The following is a 17,367-nucleotide window of genomic DNA, read 5'->3' as shown; positions in this document are numbered from 1 at the left end:
CCAGGCGCCCTGGGTCTCTACCTTATTTACTATAGAAAAACAAGAGGCTTTTCTACCCCTCAATCTTCAGCAAGTATCCCTCACATTCCATTGGCCTATATTAGATTATAATAAGCTCATCTCTGAACCAGTGCATGGGCTATGCAATTGATGTTTAAGCTTATAACACTGTAATATATTTAAAGCAATTGCTATTTATAATAGTAATTTTCTAACAGATGTGGAAAAAAAATCAGGAAGACAAAATGAATGAATGAATGATGAATAAAGACCTCTTTCAATTATTATGAGTAGCCATTTCCCTAGCAAGAGTCTCAATAAATTGAATAATTGTTGTCTGGAAGATAGCTTAAAACCAAGCAAATCATAAACATTGAATTTATAGGAAACATCTAGTAAAAGCCACATCAGCATCAAAATCCTAGCAGAATAAGAAGCTGGCCGTTTGGGATGCAATTTTTGGTTTTGAAAAAGATGAAGTTATTCATTGTGACATTTTGATATTGAGGAAATTAGATTATTTCTTGGCTAAAGAACACACACAGAATTCAATTAGTTTATGTTTAAATTTGCCTTTGATATTTGTTTATCATTTGAAGAGACTTTTTAAATCTAAATAAATAAAAAGAAATGTTTTTAGTAGCATGTACTTTTTAGCGTACGATGATGTTTAATGCCAGAAATGTCAACATTTCTAAAATGACAACTATACACGCCATAGGGTAAAATATACATGTGTGTGTGTTTGTGTGTGTGTGTGTATTTATACATTCTAAAATATACCCTTGGACAAATTAAAAGTGTCTAAGAGCCAGGCAGTGAATTACGTAACTCAGTATAGGGAGAGAGGGTAGCTCCCAAAAGATGCAAGGGGAGGGTTCAGAGCCTACACTTACATGGATTGCCACTGCAATAATTACTTAAACTTGTGGACAAATCAGCCCCTCTGTGTATGGGCCTCTTCATTTATAAAACAAAGATGTTAATTTTTTTTTTTTTTTTTGACTACAGAGTCCTACGATTGTATTAAAGACATTGAACTTCCAGGCATACATTCTAAACTATTTTGCACTGGGCGCCTCGGTGGCTCAGTTTGTTAAGCAACTGCCTTCGGCTCAGGTCATGATCCTGGAGTCCTGGGATCGAGTCCCGCATCGGACTCCCTGCTCAGCGGGGAGTCTGCTTCTCCCTCTGACCCTCTTCCCTCTCGTGCTCTCTATCTCTCATTCTCTCTCTCTCTCAAATAAATAAATAAAATCTTTAAAAAAATAAAATAAAGTAAACTATTTTGCATTAACACAATGTGTTGCATTGTTGGTTTACCTGTTGGCATTTAAGCTCCTTATGCTTGGTATAACAGCCCATGCTACATACTTATTGCCTAGTAGTGGGTACACGTTAAGTGCCAGATTCTTGTTCTGTTAAATTGGAAGCAACGATGGTGATTATGACCTTGTCTTCTTTAATAGATGGAAGGGTAGGAGTGAACAGCTTATTTAGTATTCCTTTAATGTCACTATGAGCCCCCAGACTACTTGTTAGTCTTATAGGAAAACAGCCAAAAGGACCAAAACTGGGCAGAAATAATACTTCTTTAGCTTTTTCTGCTTCCTGGAATTGATGAGCCCGATTGATGATAAACCACAAAGTTACATATTTGCGTAAGAGCCTGAATCTCTCAAGTGTGGAAAATAAGAGTGCTGCCAAGTAAGAATTTCAATTACAATTGTAAAAAACTTTTAAAATTGGTTCTATAGTAATAACTACTATAATAAATGTTTGAAAAACCTATAGGACAACTTAAATCCTCAGATTAACATCTCTCTGCAAGGGTGACATAGGGGTGCAGGTGTGTATATCTGTGCATGTGTAAACAACTGTCTGCATGGTCCAAAAATATCCAGAGAGGAAGCAGGTAGTGTGACACAGGAAGTAATAGAGGGTAAGTGGCTATTACCCAATGGGGGATCCTTTATCTGGACTTAACCCCCTTCAAAGTTGTACTCTCTGTCTCAATAACTGATCCTGCCCCTGTAGTACAAGATAGATAGAAGTACAGAGGGACAGAGAGAGACAGAGATAGAGAAAGAGGCAGAAAGGAGGAGAGAAGGAGAATGAGATCTAGCAAGGCACCATAGTAGGGGGAAAAGCAACAGGACTGAGTAGCCATTGGGCAAATTTTGCAGAGGATGCTTTGGAAAATAGTGATTCTTTAAAGTCTCAGCACTGTCTTAGGTAGTAGCAAAGTAGAATCTGCTATAAAACCCTAGTGACAAAGACTTTGTGTCTTGAGGGAGAGCTCCGTACAACTGTGGATAGAGAGACTAAGAATTCTATGCTTTGTGTACAGAAGCTCTGATACAAGAGAATGTCTCTACCATATACAGTCTGAAACTGACAGTGCAAGGGATAGGAAAGAACAGTGGATCTTGCAGATCAAAGGTAAGGATGCAAAATATGGACAGAACCAGAAAGAAGTTATTTCCTGATACACAAATTTCTTAATGAATAGGATTGGAAATTAATATAAGAACTACATACTTTGCTCAAGGTAACTTTAAAACTGTGTATAGTGTGTTCCATAGTACGGCTTTAGGCCTTCCCAATCTTTCATTGTTACAACATTCTGAGTCAAAGAACCCTTTAGATAGTGTTAGAGATAGTCATGGGAACCAGGTGGAAGCATGTGACTATAGCAATCAAGCATCTGGAGTAATAAAACTGGATAAGCAGCATCATTTTTCAAGTGCTGGTTGAATAAGTCCTGATCCTATCTGGATGTGTCACACATTCCATGTGCATACGTACATTATATATGTACATACATATAAGCATGGCTAGGAGATGGTAGAGACCAGTAAAATCATAGTCAACCAAATGCAAAGTTGTTAACCATCCTTCTTCCATCAAGGCTATACTTTTATACAAAACCAGGTTAACATAAAAGTTTGATTTCATACAAAATTCTAATGGATTTACATCAATTAAGAGAAAAGTGTAAACAAATGGAATAATATAAATGAGCATTTCTGAATGGGACTTATTTGTTTTGGAAGTATGGATGCATTCATTCATCCCGCAAAGTACCTATTATACCCGAACCTCTTAGTTAGACCTTAGGGATAAAACAGCGATTGGAAACCAATATACCCTCAAAGGGAAAATATAAATGCCCAGTTCTTCTATTAGTCAAAATAAGCTTCTTTGTGTCAACATTCTGTTAATCATCTCAGCTGCAAGACAGAGAATTGCAAATGTTCTCCAATACCAAAAACATTCTATGATGAAAGGAAGCATCTTTTTTTTTTTAAGATTTATTTATTTATTTATTTTGAGAGAGTGAGAATGAAAGAGAGAGAACATGAGAGGGGAGAGGGTCAGAGGGAGAAGCAGGCTCCTCACCGAGCAGGGAGCCCGATGCGGGACTCGATCCTGGGACTCCAGGATCATGACCTGAGCTGAAAGCAGTTGCTTAACCAACTGAGCCACCTAGGCACCTGATGAAAGGAAGCATCTTGAGAAGTATTAAAATAACTGTACATGTACTATATATACCTTAGTTTCCTATAGTCAAGAGGAATGTGCGTAGAATGATATATAAGAACTGTTTCCTTTCTGCGGAACCTAACACTAGAGTATTAGGATTCACGGAAACGAGAAACCTGTGCTCATACTAGGGCCCTACCAATCAACTTGCTATGTGAGCATGGAAGAATTACTAAAACTGTGCTTCAGTTTGTTCATCTGTAAATAGGCCTATCAATAAATACATCAATATAGTACCTCATAGAACTGTAAGAGACTTAGGTAGGTTAATTCATGTTAAGTTCTTAGGATAGAGCCTGCCACATAATAATTGCTAAAGAAATGTTAACTGTATTATTATTATTATTGTCTACCTATATTTTCTAGGCATATTCCCTGAATCAAAGTTTCCCATCTTCCTATATGTTAGCTGATGTTTCTATCTAGTAGAATGCTCAGAAGTCTCTATTTGTATAGGTTCACAATCCCATAGCTCTATTTCCGAAATCCTAAAAGCTTTGGAAAAAGAAAGTTTTTCATAGCTCATCTGGTGGCAAAATCTGACCTGACCTGATCTGAATTCATTTGGCAACAAAATCTGATTTGAGCTGATGGGAAGCTATTTCTAGCATTTATATAACCCATTCAGTGTAAATACTGTATGAATATATTTGATTATGGAATATTGTCCCTATAGGGGTTATCTTTCAAATTTGAAAAATTCTGCATTCTGAAGCATATTTGACCCCCAAGATTCAGATAAGTGATTGTAGAGCTACTATTAGGCAGGATAGACAGTATAGATGGTATTTCCATCTGTGGCTCTGCAAGGCAAGATTTATTAAGCAAGGATGTGAGTTTCTCCAATTATAAACATCCTGAACCAATCAGCTCTCTAGATCCAAAAAATGTGAAACTTGTTTCCTCCATGACATTCATTATCACTAGATCAGTCTTCCCTCCTATTTGTTCTTCCTGCTGTAATTTCCAAGGGGCAGTTATTTTGGTTTGGGAATGTACATTAAATTATAATAATTCTACCCCCTCCACTTGTATTCTCTTACCCACCTTCTCCAATCTCTGTCCACATTCATACAAACACATCATAAAGTACAGGTCAAAACAGATTCAAATTGTTGTCCAATCACTATGTTGTACACCTGAAACCAATAACAACATTTTAGTCAACTGTACTTCAATGAAAAAAAACCCTCAAATTGTTGGTGGTAGGTATGTATTCCCTCAGCCCTATTCTTGATTGCTTTTTCCACCTAACTCAAGCTGAGGTAGGTGAAGGATTCAAGAAGAATGGGTCTTTCTAAGCATATGAACTCCATTTTGCCCTCCAGCAAACGTCCTATTATGCGTGACCTATTCGTTGGAAGAATTGCCTAGTCTTCAGGCAGTTTATCTGGTTTTATCTTAGGAAGTTGACAGTAGATCTCAATCTAAAAGGCCTATTCTTGTTAATGACTCCTAAGATCTTCAGAGATGTCTAGGAGAAAATTCTTCTACAGCTCCTTCCTCTGTATCTCCAGGGGATTTAAAGTCATATGTTTTACAACTCTCCAAAATAGACAATCTCCACATCAGATTAACTGCAGTAACTACAGCTGGGTTTCAAAATCTGATCTCACTCACATTACTTAGAGAAAGCAGCAGTCTAGGTAGAACTGAACCTGAAAATCTTTTTTTCAGTGTGCTCAGGATGTTTTCTTTTTCTTTTGTGGTCAGGGAAGCCTCAAGATGTACAACTCCGTAGTTAACAATGTGGCCAACAGTCAAGAGGTAAATGTAGGCTTACAACAAATATTCATCCAAATGAGTGGGGCCTTCAAGCCCCAGTGAGGTACAGACCCAGTTTTAAAGGAAGTATGGTAAAGTGATGTCTTGAATTTGCATTCTCCCTGAGCCATTTACTAATTATGTATCCTGGAGTAAAGTACTTCTCTGGGCTTCATTTTCTTGGTCTCTGAAATAGGCATCCTCCTACTGCTTTTAGAGAATTGCCCCATATCACAGCAGAAAATTACTCAGCTGGAATTGAAATTTAGATCTCTTTGACTCCAAAACCACTGATCTCATCATGCTACCTCTGGAAAGTTCAGACATAAAACACAGCATTTCTGCTGCTGCTGAACACCATGGGTACATATTAATAGAGTGTAAAAGAGCTTTTGGACCGTGTAACTTTTGGTGATAGGACAGAGTGTTGATCAGGGCTACATGCAGAACATAGCTGTAGTCAGTTTTAATTTACTTTTAAATTTCAAAGACTACCTTGTCCTAAGTAACAAGGTGACAGGAAAAGCAGTCAGGGGCTTGACTGTGGGTCTTTAATGGATAGACAGAAACCCAGTGATAACAGCACCACATAGCAAACCTTAAGAAGTCTTATTGGAAGCATTGTGGAACTCATTGAGAGCTGACCAGAAGAGAAGAAACTGTAGCAGAAATGTCAGTTGCTTATAAAAACCTGAACAGAGAGTGAGGAGTCCCTCTTCCTGAGCAAGCCCAGGTGTCCTTACTATTATAGCTCCCTTGAAACACCTTCTTATCACCCAAAGGAATCCAATCAAGATAAGAGGCTGCACCCATTATCAAGGAGCCAGTTTTCTCCTGTGCTTTCTGCAAATGCAGAAGCCCTTGGCTACCTGGAATACTTTAAATTCCACAGTCTCTCTGGTATAACCTTTAAATATCATATTTAAAAGAAAAAAAAAAAGTGTAAAGTACAACTTTTTTTCCCCCTAACCCCAGGAACTTATTCTCATTGGCGAAAATAGGAAAACACAGGGCGCCTGGGTGGCTCAGTTGGTTAAGCGACTGCCTTCGGCTCAGGTCATGATCCTGGAGTCCTGGGATCGAGTCCCGCATCGGGCTCCCTGCTCAGCGGGGAGTCTGCTTCTCCCTCTGACCCTCCCCCCCCATGTGCTTTCTCTCTCTCATTCTCTCTCTCTCAAATAAATAAAATCTTTAAAAAAAAAAAAGAAAATAGGAAAACAGCTATACAACTGGTTTTTACACACTATCAATGAAGATGCTCATCTTCTGTGTTACTTCAAGAGCAGTTGGAAGACACCACCATAGCATTTCCTTGCTTGATGTTTCCTTGTTTCCTGACAAAAATTTTTTTGGCAGGAGGTGGTGGGGGATGGGGGATGAGTGGGTATAGGGCTTAGAATAAATGGGTAAAGGGCTTAAAATGAGGCAAAAATAGGGAATTGTGGTATCAATTCTTTCCCTCTGTTTCACTTTTACTCTCTGTGGTCATCCCCTCTGTGGGCCAAGAAGAAAAAAGTCTCTATATGAATATCTGTCAATCAATATGTATAAATTATGGAGCATACCAACTTGTGCTGAGAGGAATACCATATATGTGTGCTCATTTAGCCTCCCGTGACCACTTTATGGGAGAGGGTATAGGATATGTCCATTTCGATGACAAATAAATGGCAGCATCTCTGGAATCGTGAGGACTTTCCAAGTTTAAATAACGGCAGCCGGTTTATCGCCCAGTTTTCCTTCAGGCATCAGAACATGGTGGATGATTACTAGTATTTGAGTATCTACATCCGTGTTCCTCCTCTGGCATGTAAACTCCTTGCAGATAGAGACAGGGTGTCACCTGGCTTCTGATCTCCAGGGCTTGAACACTTATGTGCCCCACGGTTGTGTTCCACAAATGTGGGTTGATGTCTTCGCAATATTTTAGGACTCACTATACGCCTTGTGAAATTTAAGAAAGCAGTCTCCGTTCTAGGATTTGATGGTGCGGCTGGTTGTAAAGGGGCATTGTGGGGAGGTATTTTGTGTTCTTGTTGGATGATGTGCAATATATAGCTTGAAGGTCACATTTTACATTAAAGTAAGTATCTCAGTGGGCTACTATAAGTCATTCAGAGCAAGTTTGTTTATGTCCAATAAAATTACACAATGCATGAAGCTGCAGGAAACTCATATTCTATCTTCATTTTCAAGCTAAATTAGGCTCCAAGAAAGGAAATAGGCTTCTCTCTCACAGCCTGCCACTTTTAAACAACCTCAAAGGCCTATTCCCCATGGGTTATACTTTGGCAGAACACTGCTGTTAGCCTGTCTATGGGGTCATGTGAAATACTGTGATCTGGATAGTCAGTGGTCCACTGTTTACTACTGGATACTACCTTTCTTATGGCTCCTGCATGGGAACAGAAATCCCTATCTTTGCTGCAACAGGAAAACAATGGGAATGGTTGGGGCAATTGTGCTACGTACAACTATTTAAACTCCTGTATATTTATTCAGTTCTGAACAATTACTAGTTCAATGCTGAGAGCTTATTGTTGTCTGGATTTCCCTATTACACACCCAACCCATTTAGAAGCACAGCTGGAAGTTTCCTTTTATGTTATGTCATTTTTTTTTTTTTTTAGATTTTTTATTTATTTATTTGACAGAGAGATAGAAGCACTAGTAGGCAGAGAGGCAGGCAGAGGGAGAAGCAGGCTCCCGGCTGAGCAGGGAGCCCAATGTGGGACTCGATCCCAGGATGCTGGGATCATGACCTGAGCCGAAGGCAGCTGCTTAACTGACTGAGCCACCCAGGCGCCCTATGTTATGTCATTCTGCACCACTCACTTGCTAATGAAAATGGATACATTAACCAACACATCTGAGAAAGGTACAGTATTGGTTCATTTGATCGTGAATTCTTTGTAATTACTTAGGAAGCCAATATCAAGGGCTGCCACTCGTTCTTGTCCGTTGAGCTTTTGAATTTTCTATTACATGAGGATGTCAAAGGCTTCTAGGGACCCACTACATAGTGATCCTTAAAATGGAATAATAAAGAATGAATAAGTAAAGTAAATAAGTAAATAAGTAGAGAACTTTACAGTATATTACCTTGAAAGACATATAGGCATATATCATTTTGCAGGTATACAAACAAGACAGGAAGGGTCTAGCCTCTAGCTTCAGGGAGAAGTTGCAGACCTGAAATCACCTTGAGGCTCTGGAGACTCAGGAAGGTCAACTTCCCTTTGTAACACATTCTGATTGTCTCCATCTTCTTACAGTCAGTCACTCCCTCCGTTTGATCTGTTTGACATGTCTCTTTCACACAGGTGCTTGTCTTGGCAGACATAGCGGAAGTAAGGAAACTGTGCCAAATTTAAAATGAGCACATTTTGAAAATACTGAAATTTGATCCTTATGTTGATGCTTATTCATAGGAAAGCTAATAAAAAGACATCTTAAAGATGAATTGAGATTCTGGTCTTCTCTGAGAAGTGAAACAATATATATAAGTCATTTAATCAAGTCTTGAACTTTTCTATTTGTCTATCTTCACCAGAAAAATAAAAAAATAAAAGAAGCCATTTATCATTGACTCAGTAAACTTCAGTGTATCGTCATCTTTGCACTTTATAACTAAAACTTAAAAAACAAAACAACCAAACTCTCTGTTTATTAGAAAGCACTCTTGGACTTTCTAGTGTCAGAAAATGCCACTGCGGTTTCTAGTTCTTTCATTAGCCAGCCATATGACGATGGACACATTGTTTAGCTTTCCAGCATGTATAGCTGTTGAGATTGGGACCATTGAATACGAAGGGCACAGAAGACTATAAAGAAGGCAGCAAATTAAAAAGTTGCAAATAGGATAAAAATAGAAAAAATGTTTCCTAAATGCAGCGCATTTTGAAGAACCTATTTATCCATGTCTAGTGTGGTATGCCTGAAAATTTAATTGATGTCTTGTTTTTATTGATCTCCTAATCTCACTTGGAAGCCAGGGAAAAATAAGTGACCCTAATCTTGCCCACTCAGAGCTGCTATTTCCTTGCAGTTGAAAACAGTCATCTCTCTGTTTCTATAGGATTGAGGTCAGTTCTGGGGTCTTCTCACCTCCTTCTTTCATACATTGCCATAGTGACTACCCCACTGGTGTAGTTTGACAGAAAGGTGCCTGATACTTGCATAGTCCTGCTGTGGTCACTGTTGTCTCACTGCTCTCTTGTGTCCTTTGCTGATTGCTGCCTGCTGAGACATAGCTGGTTTCACCTGCTTGTCAGATGTTGCAGTGGAACTGGACATTGGACTGGAACTATTCCCTGGTTTCTTCTCTAAATGTCAAAGCTGTCTTCTTGCCCCAGCCCTAGCCCTCTCAGCTCTTTTGCCCCTGAATCCTCGCCCCAGATGGGGCACAAGGGAACGCCTGTATTTCCTTGACTAATATCTAAGACATAGAGGATCAGAAGTGCTGCCACTTCCGGCCATTCAGCATGGGGTATCTTGGAGGGCACACTGTTTCTGACCACGTGGTAAAGCAGTGAACTTGCCCCAATGTAACGGGGTGTTTATACTATTGCCCATTGCTTTCTCCTAGAGGTTTGACCTTGTGATGGTCTTCACAGACTTTTTCTTGCTCTTCTCTCTTTGGCTCTTCCTCTCAGGGACAGTAAAGTAAGAATTTTCTTTAGGTCACATCACCTAATCTCCTTTCCTTTTCTATGGTACAATCTTGAGCCAGCTCTCCAAGCTTGTGTTCTTAAAATATGTTATAGGATGAATAATAATAGGTTTCCATTACCTATTGGTAAAAAATGATTGGATATTAGAAGTTTCATGTGATTCAACCTATGAAAGAATATGATTTTGAGAGTCTGAAAAAATTACTCTTCCTCTTCAAAGCCTGATTTTCAAAACTATTATCTTCTTATGGAGCTTTAAAAATCTCACTTTGAATGCCACAGTTAAACAATTATTCTTTTTTTTTTTAAAGATTTTATTTATTCATCTGAGATGCAGAGATACAGAGAGAGAGAGAGAGAGAGAGCATGAGCCGGGAGAGAGGCAGAGGGAGAGGGAGAAGCAGGCTCCTCGCTGAGCCAGGAGCCCGATGTGGGGCTCGATCCCAGGACCCTGGGATCATGACCTGAGCCGAAGGCAGACGCTTAACCATCTGAGCCACCCAGGTGCCCCAAACAATTATTCTTTGTACTATAGAGTTGTTACTCTGCTCTCTTCTGAGGAGTAAGTCTTAGTTTCAAGGTCCCACTTTTAATGGCAAATGGAAATTTGAGGAGAAATAAAAATAAAAATAAGTTACTAAGACTAGAAATTATATCAGGATATTTCAAAACACTTTTCTACTACTACAAAAATTCAAATCAGAAACCAGTATAACAATTCTAAGTTCCTTGAGCAAGTGATATGATAGCACTAATGTACTTAGATTTTATCAGGGAGAAGTGTTGTTAAAATTTATTTCTGATCTAATTTATTTGAAGTTTTTATTCTGTTTTGGTAAAGTGAAAGATGAGACAAGAATGAATGATAATGTTAGTCCATGACTAATATTCCTTTATACTTCTGTAAAAATTCAGATTTAGAAAAACATCTTCATATAAACTTTATTTCATTTAGTTCTTAGTAGAAATCCTTAAACCTTTAAGTTCCTAAGGGAAAACCTGATCTGGTCCAAGTCAAAGAGCTCTCAAATTACATTACCAGGGGAAATGACTGAACTTAAGAGTATTACTATGTTTTAAATATTTCCTTCTTTTAAAAAAAAAAATCATCTGTCCTGGGAAAGAACCATAAGGTTTGCTGTCCTAGAGATGAACAAGCAATGAGATGTGTATCATCAGTGTGTGTGTAAGATGAGGCATCAGATGGCGTGACTCTTCTTCAGAAGAACAAAATGATGACATTAAGCCACTCTGAATTGTGATCATATTCTTAGAAAGCACCAACCCTAAGTAGACAATAAGCACCTACATTCCTTCACAAATATACTTCCTATTTATTACAATCTGGCTGCTATATCTGCAGAGTTTATACACTGTTGCTATTGTGTCTAGAAGGGCAGAATGCTGTGGGTCACTGAATCAAGTATCTCACCGGTCATTTCATATCGACTCAGTTGATTAGAAAGGGGATAAGGATTATTATAGGTTTCGTTGGTTGTGCCATTTACTGAAGAGTCACCACGATACCAAAGATTTTTGGTAACTTTTTTTTTTTTTCATGTTGTGCCTACAAGTTTTAGCTGCTGGTAGTATAGTTAATGGAAACTCAAAACCTCTTGAAGTAAAATTGAGGTTAAATATTTAATTATTTGAAATAGGTGATTAAAATAGAGCCAATTTAAAGTAAAAATTTGAAGTAGTTGTTAAGACTAACATCTAAGTATCTAATTCTTTCAAGAAAGAAAACAATTGAAAGATTTTGGGATGTATCTAAAAATTCTGTGATACACTAAATTATACTAGCTAAAAAATTATAATGTGCAAAAAGTTTTCAATGTGAATGACTTGAGACAAATTATAATCTAAATCTAAGGCTTTAAGATAAACGAAACACTTCAATTTGTTCTAAAAGAGAACATTTGAAAAAAAAATTTGCCCCTATATAAAGGAATTATTTACTTCTGTTGCTTTAAAAGGATTAAAATGCTAACTTATGGGTTAGTTTGACATTGTTCGTTGGTATGATTCCTCTTGTAAGGAGCAAGTCAGACGTTTTCAAATTCAAAAAACAAGTGACACCCACATACAAAGCCAGTGGAAAGATTTCTCAGCGGTAAGAACATGTGATTTTTTTCTAAACCACAATAAGATAACATTTCGTACCCATTAGGATGACTCCTATGAAACAAAAGAAAACCACCCCCCAAAATCCCAGAGACTACCAAATATTGGCAAGGATATAGGGAGATTGAACACTCACACATTGTTGGTGGGAATGTAAGATGGCGCAGCATCTGCTGAAAACGGAATGGAAATTCTTCAACAAACAAAAAATAAAATTACCATATGATCCAGCAACTGCACTTTTAGATATACATGCCCCCCCAAAAAAAATTAAAGGAAAAACTCAACGATATTTAAACACCACTGGTCACAGCAGCATTACTCACGATAGCCAAAACATGGAAACAAGCTAATGTCCGTGGACAGGTGAATGGCTGAATAAATATGACATATGCCTGTGATAGACGATTACTTGGCCTTAAAAAGGAAGGAAATACTGACCCATGCTCCAACATGGATGAACCTTGAAGACATTGTGCTTAGAGAAATAGGCCAGTCACAAAAGGACAAATAGTGATTGAGTCCATTTAGAGGAGGTACGTAAAAGTGTCACATTTATAGAGACAGAAAATAGAATCTGGTTACTCAGGGCCATGGGAGGGAATAATTTAGTGGGCACAGGGTTTCGGTTTGGGATGAGGGAAAAGTTTTGGAGATGAATGGTGGTAATGCTGGCTACACTTAATGCAAATATATGTAATGCCACAAAATTATACACATGAAAATGGTTGAAATGGTGAATTTTTATATTGCATGTATTTTACCACAATTAGAAAGATGTGAATTTTGGTCATATAAATCTAGCTTAGCCTTAACAACATACCTACTTTCTGACTTAGCTTAGATTTGCCCTCAGGTATGATCTCTGTCCCTATTGGTTACTGGCATAAACTAATAGTCCTCAGTTTTGTCTTCTATCAAATAAAGGAGAGGAATTGGCTCTGGCTCTCCTTGAGCTGTTATTATCACCCTGGATGATTAAATGGAAAATATTAAGCCATTACTCTATTTAAAATGGACTGTATTTCAGTTTTACTTTTTTTGCATTCCAGTTGTCTTAGGAAAGCATTTCAGACTGTGAGTTTACTTTTTCTTGTCAGTTATACTTTTTGATGGCCATAAGCATGCAGTTCTGCTAAAATTCATTAATATCTTGGCAGATGTCTTAAATGTAAAATATTGATAGGAAATAGCAATTTTCATCACACAAATATAAATCTTTATCATATAAGCTTAACATTGAAAGTGTAGAATCTCCATTATCATTACCAGCCAATGACAGAAAAACAAGACTGTTGTTTCTTAACAAAATACCAAATTCCTTTCTATTTTCTAAATTAAAATTCATTATTGTCTGATGAAAACAACGCAAATGAAAGGAATAGTCATTTATAGAATACTGAATATTTTCCCAAGTGCTGTATAAAATTACATATCTCCCAACTGTTTGTACAGAGAAATTGAAGCATAAATGATACAACTTAATAGGTTAATAAGAGAGGGAATTGCAAAGTAGTTTCCATGTTGAGCTAGATAGGTTTGATCCTTCATCTCCTGAGATAGCCTTATTCTGAGTAAGTATACCAGTCAGGGTAGTCTTGATTAGTCTATAGGAACACAAAAACCTGGAAATGTCAGTAGCTTAAAATACAAAAATTTATTTTTCACTTGTGAACAATCTGTTGCAAGTAGTTCTCCAGTCAGCGCCTTTTCAGCAGAGTCTCAGGGGTCCGGGCAGGATGTTTGTGTCTTGGGGCACCACCATTTCTTTAAGAGCCTTCCAATTTGCCCAGGCAGAGAACTAAAGAGCTGGGCAGGGGAAGAGCATGGGGCATTTCCTTGTCTCAGCCTGAGATGTGATCTATGTTACTTAAACCCAAAATTGTATGACCCTACCTGACTGCACAGAGCCTGGGAAAGGTGGGTGACACATGCACCTTCAGTGAGCAAGAAATGTCTCTGCCAAAATGGGGTTCTTCAGCCTGAGCTATTCCACGTGGTGTGAACTATGTCCTGAATGCCAAAATAATTGTGTGAGTTTTCTGTTGCTGCCTAACAAAATGTCACAAACAGCAGCTTAAACAACACAAATTTACTCTCTTACAGTTCTGGAGGTCAGAAGACTAACACAGGTGCCATTGAGCTAAAAATCACAGTGATGGCCGGGCTGTGTTCCTTCTTAGAAGCTACAGAAGAGAATCCATTTCTCACATTTTCCATTTTCCAGAGGCTGTCCACATTCCTTGGCTCCTGATTCCCGTTCTCTATCTTCAGTGCCATTAATGTTACATCCCCCTGACCCTTCTTTGTGATCACATTTCCCTCTGACCACAGCCAAGTAAGTTACCGTGTTTTTAAGGAGTCATGTCCTCAGGGCCCACCTGGATCATCCAGGATAATCTCCACTTCTCAAGGACCTTAATATTAATCGCATCTGCAAAGTCCTTCTTGCCATGTAAAGTAACATATCCCTAGGGTCCAGGGTTTAGGATTAGAATATCATGGGCAGGTGGTCGGGAGCAGGGTGAGTCATTATCTATCACAGCCACTTTTTGTCATGATGAAATTCACTCATTTAAATTTAATGTTAATAACTGGTTGCCATCTTAGAACAATAAGATTTTTGGTAGAAGTTTCCATTTCCCTGGATTTTCTTTCTTTTAAAACCTATTGGTTTAAATATGGTCCCATAAGATAGGACTTGAGACCAAGGTTTTATCACGTCTGTTTGCAGTATACAGCTATTTTTTGTTTGTTCCTGTTAGTGCTACCATTATTAGTAAAACCAGTTTAACTTTGGGTAATTTCCCCTTTTCTGCTCTCAGGCTATATAACTCAGGTGCAGCTGACCTTGCTGGAGGCTCCATTGGTACCCATAGAGACCGAGCATACCCAACTAAAACTTTACATTATCCAATTTTAATGATTTATTAAAAAAAATTCTCCCAAGAGAGTGAATTGCAGGACTTAGGTGAGACAGCTCTAGAAAAGGAGTTCTTGTCTGACTGGGGTTGCTAAGCATATACATTGCAAGTGTGATGCTGCTGGTGTCCACCTCAGTCTACAACCCACTGTAGAGGAAAGCAGGGTGGGAAGACACAGAGTCCCGGATCCCACTGACATTGTCCAAGCATCTGGATCTAGCCATGCTTGAGATTTTTTTATTACAAAAGTCTACACTTGCTCTTTTTTTGTTTAAATTTGGGTTAAATTAATTTGGGTTCCTGACACTTGCAACCACATGTGCCTTGACTAATGAGCCAACAGAGTTGAACAGTTAGTCAAGTTAAAGTCACACGCTCCAGAACAACTTCAGGTAAGTAACAACTTTGACTCACACACTTAAAATAATCACTGAGGCATTAGGGTACTTCCTAGGTTCTGCCTGCCCGGAATAACTGGCGTCATCATTGATAATTCTCTCCGCAATGCCACATAGACCCAGAAAATTGTCTACAGCTGTGGCAGTCAGCAATCTTTGTGAGCATTTACTTCTCTCTTTATAGTCATGCGGGGTGTTGAATGCTCTGTTGAGGACCAGTCCAGCAGTACTTTCATTACCAAGTATGATATGTGTTCCACAAACACATAGAGATAGGAAGCATCTGGAAATGGGGTAATGATCAGATCAAGTAAGCGATGCTTATGAAAGTCATTTGAAGAGCATTTAGTAAACTATTTGAAGGAGGGCAGGAAGTTTTTTTTTTTAACGAGTATGTTGTCAATGTCAGGACCCAGATTCAAGAATTGAATACACTGTTTTCTATTTCCTGCTGTTGCTAGATTTTTTAGTTATCGTTAAAAGAAAGATTTATATCCCTCAGCGATTATTCTCTTGTATATGTAATTTATTCACCATATTTGGGATCCCCATAGTACTAAAGTTTAAAGGATCTTATTAAAATAGCAGAATATATAATACAGTACTTTAATTATAAAACTGTGTATGTATATAAGTATATTTATTTAAAAGAGCTAATATGAAAAAAATAATATTTTGTTGGGACAATCAGATTATGAGTTATTTTTGTCTTAAAAATTTGGTTAACATAATAAACGAAATAGTTGTTAAGTACTATATTTTTTGGTAGAGATAAGAATAATCAGCTTATATGTAAGAATGATATCTAAATATGCTCTGGTTGTTTGGATGTATGTAACAGTTTCATGGGTCATTGATTTAAAGTGGACTATCATTAACTTTCAAGCAGTGTTGCCTTTCTCTTACTCCTATGACATTTTCTCCTGACCTCTGTTTCCTAAGGGTCAGAATGAACATGGTCTTGGGAAACTGTCCTAAGTTTGCCTCTTAAATTCCCTCATGACTTCTGAGCAGTTGTAGAAGTGACATAAAGATACTTTGTATTGATCCCCTTGTTCCAGCCATGAAACAAGAATAAGGCTCTGGGAATCAGTTCTTAGCTTCCTGACAAGAATTTGGTGTAGAGAGAAGGGCCATAAGGTTTCCTCAAGTCCCAAGAGGATAAATGTAGCTGTCTGCCATATTGGAGTCCCTATGTTTCTAATTTGGGGTTTTGTTTTCTGAACTGAAGTGAACTAGGCAGCAGAGGTTTTCAGAAACATCTCTTAGATTTACCAGAGGCTGCCGGTCTTCCCTCATCACAAAACCCAGAAGGCTCTCAACCATGGGTTGAAAATACAAATTCCTGTATGGGCCAGTGAGGTAAATGTGAGTGCGTGCAGGGGGCCAGTGAGGATTGTAGCTGGACTCTGGAACACATGCAATCTCAAAAGCAGGCGACACACAGCTCTTGCCATTCCTCTCTGTGCGTGAAAGCAGCCCCGTGCATGAAAAAACACAAAATCTGAGAATTGTTTGGAAGCTTGCTAAACATGTGGATTCCAGGCCCACCCCAGATACTCTAATTTTAACTGGTCTGGGGTAGGCCCAGTATTCTGCATTTGTGTCTTTCATCCAAAGTAATTTTGATGCCAAGGATCCCAGAATCCTTCTTTGAAAAACACTCTTGAAAGATAACAGACTGAATGATTGAATAGAACTCCTCAGGTTTTAACTGGTAGCTAGTGAAGGAGATCAGAACATGCTACCCCAAAGTATGCTGCTTTGGCATGTTGGTTATTTGGAGCCGAAGGAAGTTCGAGAAACAGCAGATTCAGGAAGGTCTTTGTCCCCTCCCCCCTTCTCCCTCAGAGCAGAGCGAAAATTTCCCATGAGAAAGGTACCCTCCTTGTACCATCCTTATCACTAGAAATATGGAGTTGATCTGAGTGGAATCTG

General features: G+C 38.4%; 1 protein-coding gene and 1 long non-coding RNA gene across 2 annotated transcripts in view; one reads left to right on the top strand and one right to left on the bottom strand.

Moving 5' to 3' along the window:
* The window catches only part of CCDC192 (coiled-coil domain containing 192), a 197,887-nt gene that overhangs the window by 17,534 nt on the left and 162,986 nt on the right, over window positions 1–17,367 (bottom strand). The gene's annotated exons all lie outside the window — the stretch shown is intronic.
* The window catches only part of LOC114209563 (uncharacterized), a 289,818-nt gene that overhangs the window by 157,959 nt on the left and 114,492 nt on the right, over window positions 1–17,367 (top strand). The gene's annotated exons all lie outside the window — the stretch shown is intronic.

The sequence above is a fragment of the Eumetopias jubatus genome, unplaced genomic scaffold (genome assembly GCF_037043125.1).
Source record: "Eumetopias jubatus isolate StellerSeaLion01/CBP00866 unplaced genomic scaffold, mEumJub1_p1.0 scaffold_5, whole genome shotgun sequence".
NCBI classification, from domain to species: domain Eukaryota; kingdom Metazoa; phylum Chordata; class Mammalia; order Carnivora; family Otariidae; genus Eumetopias; species Eumetopias jubatus.
This window is presented reverse-complemented; position numbering and strand designations above follow the sequence as displayed.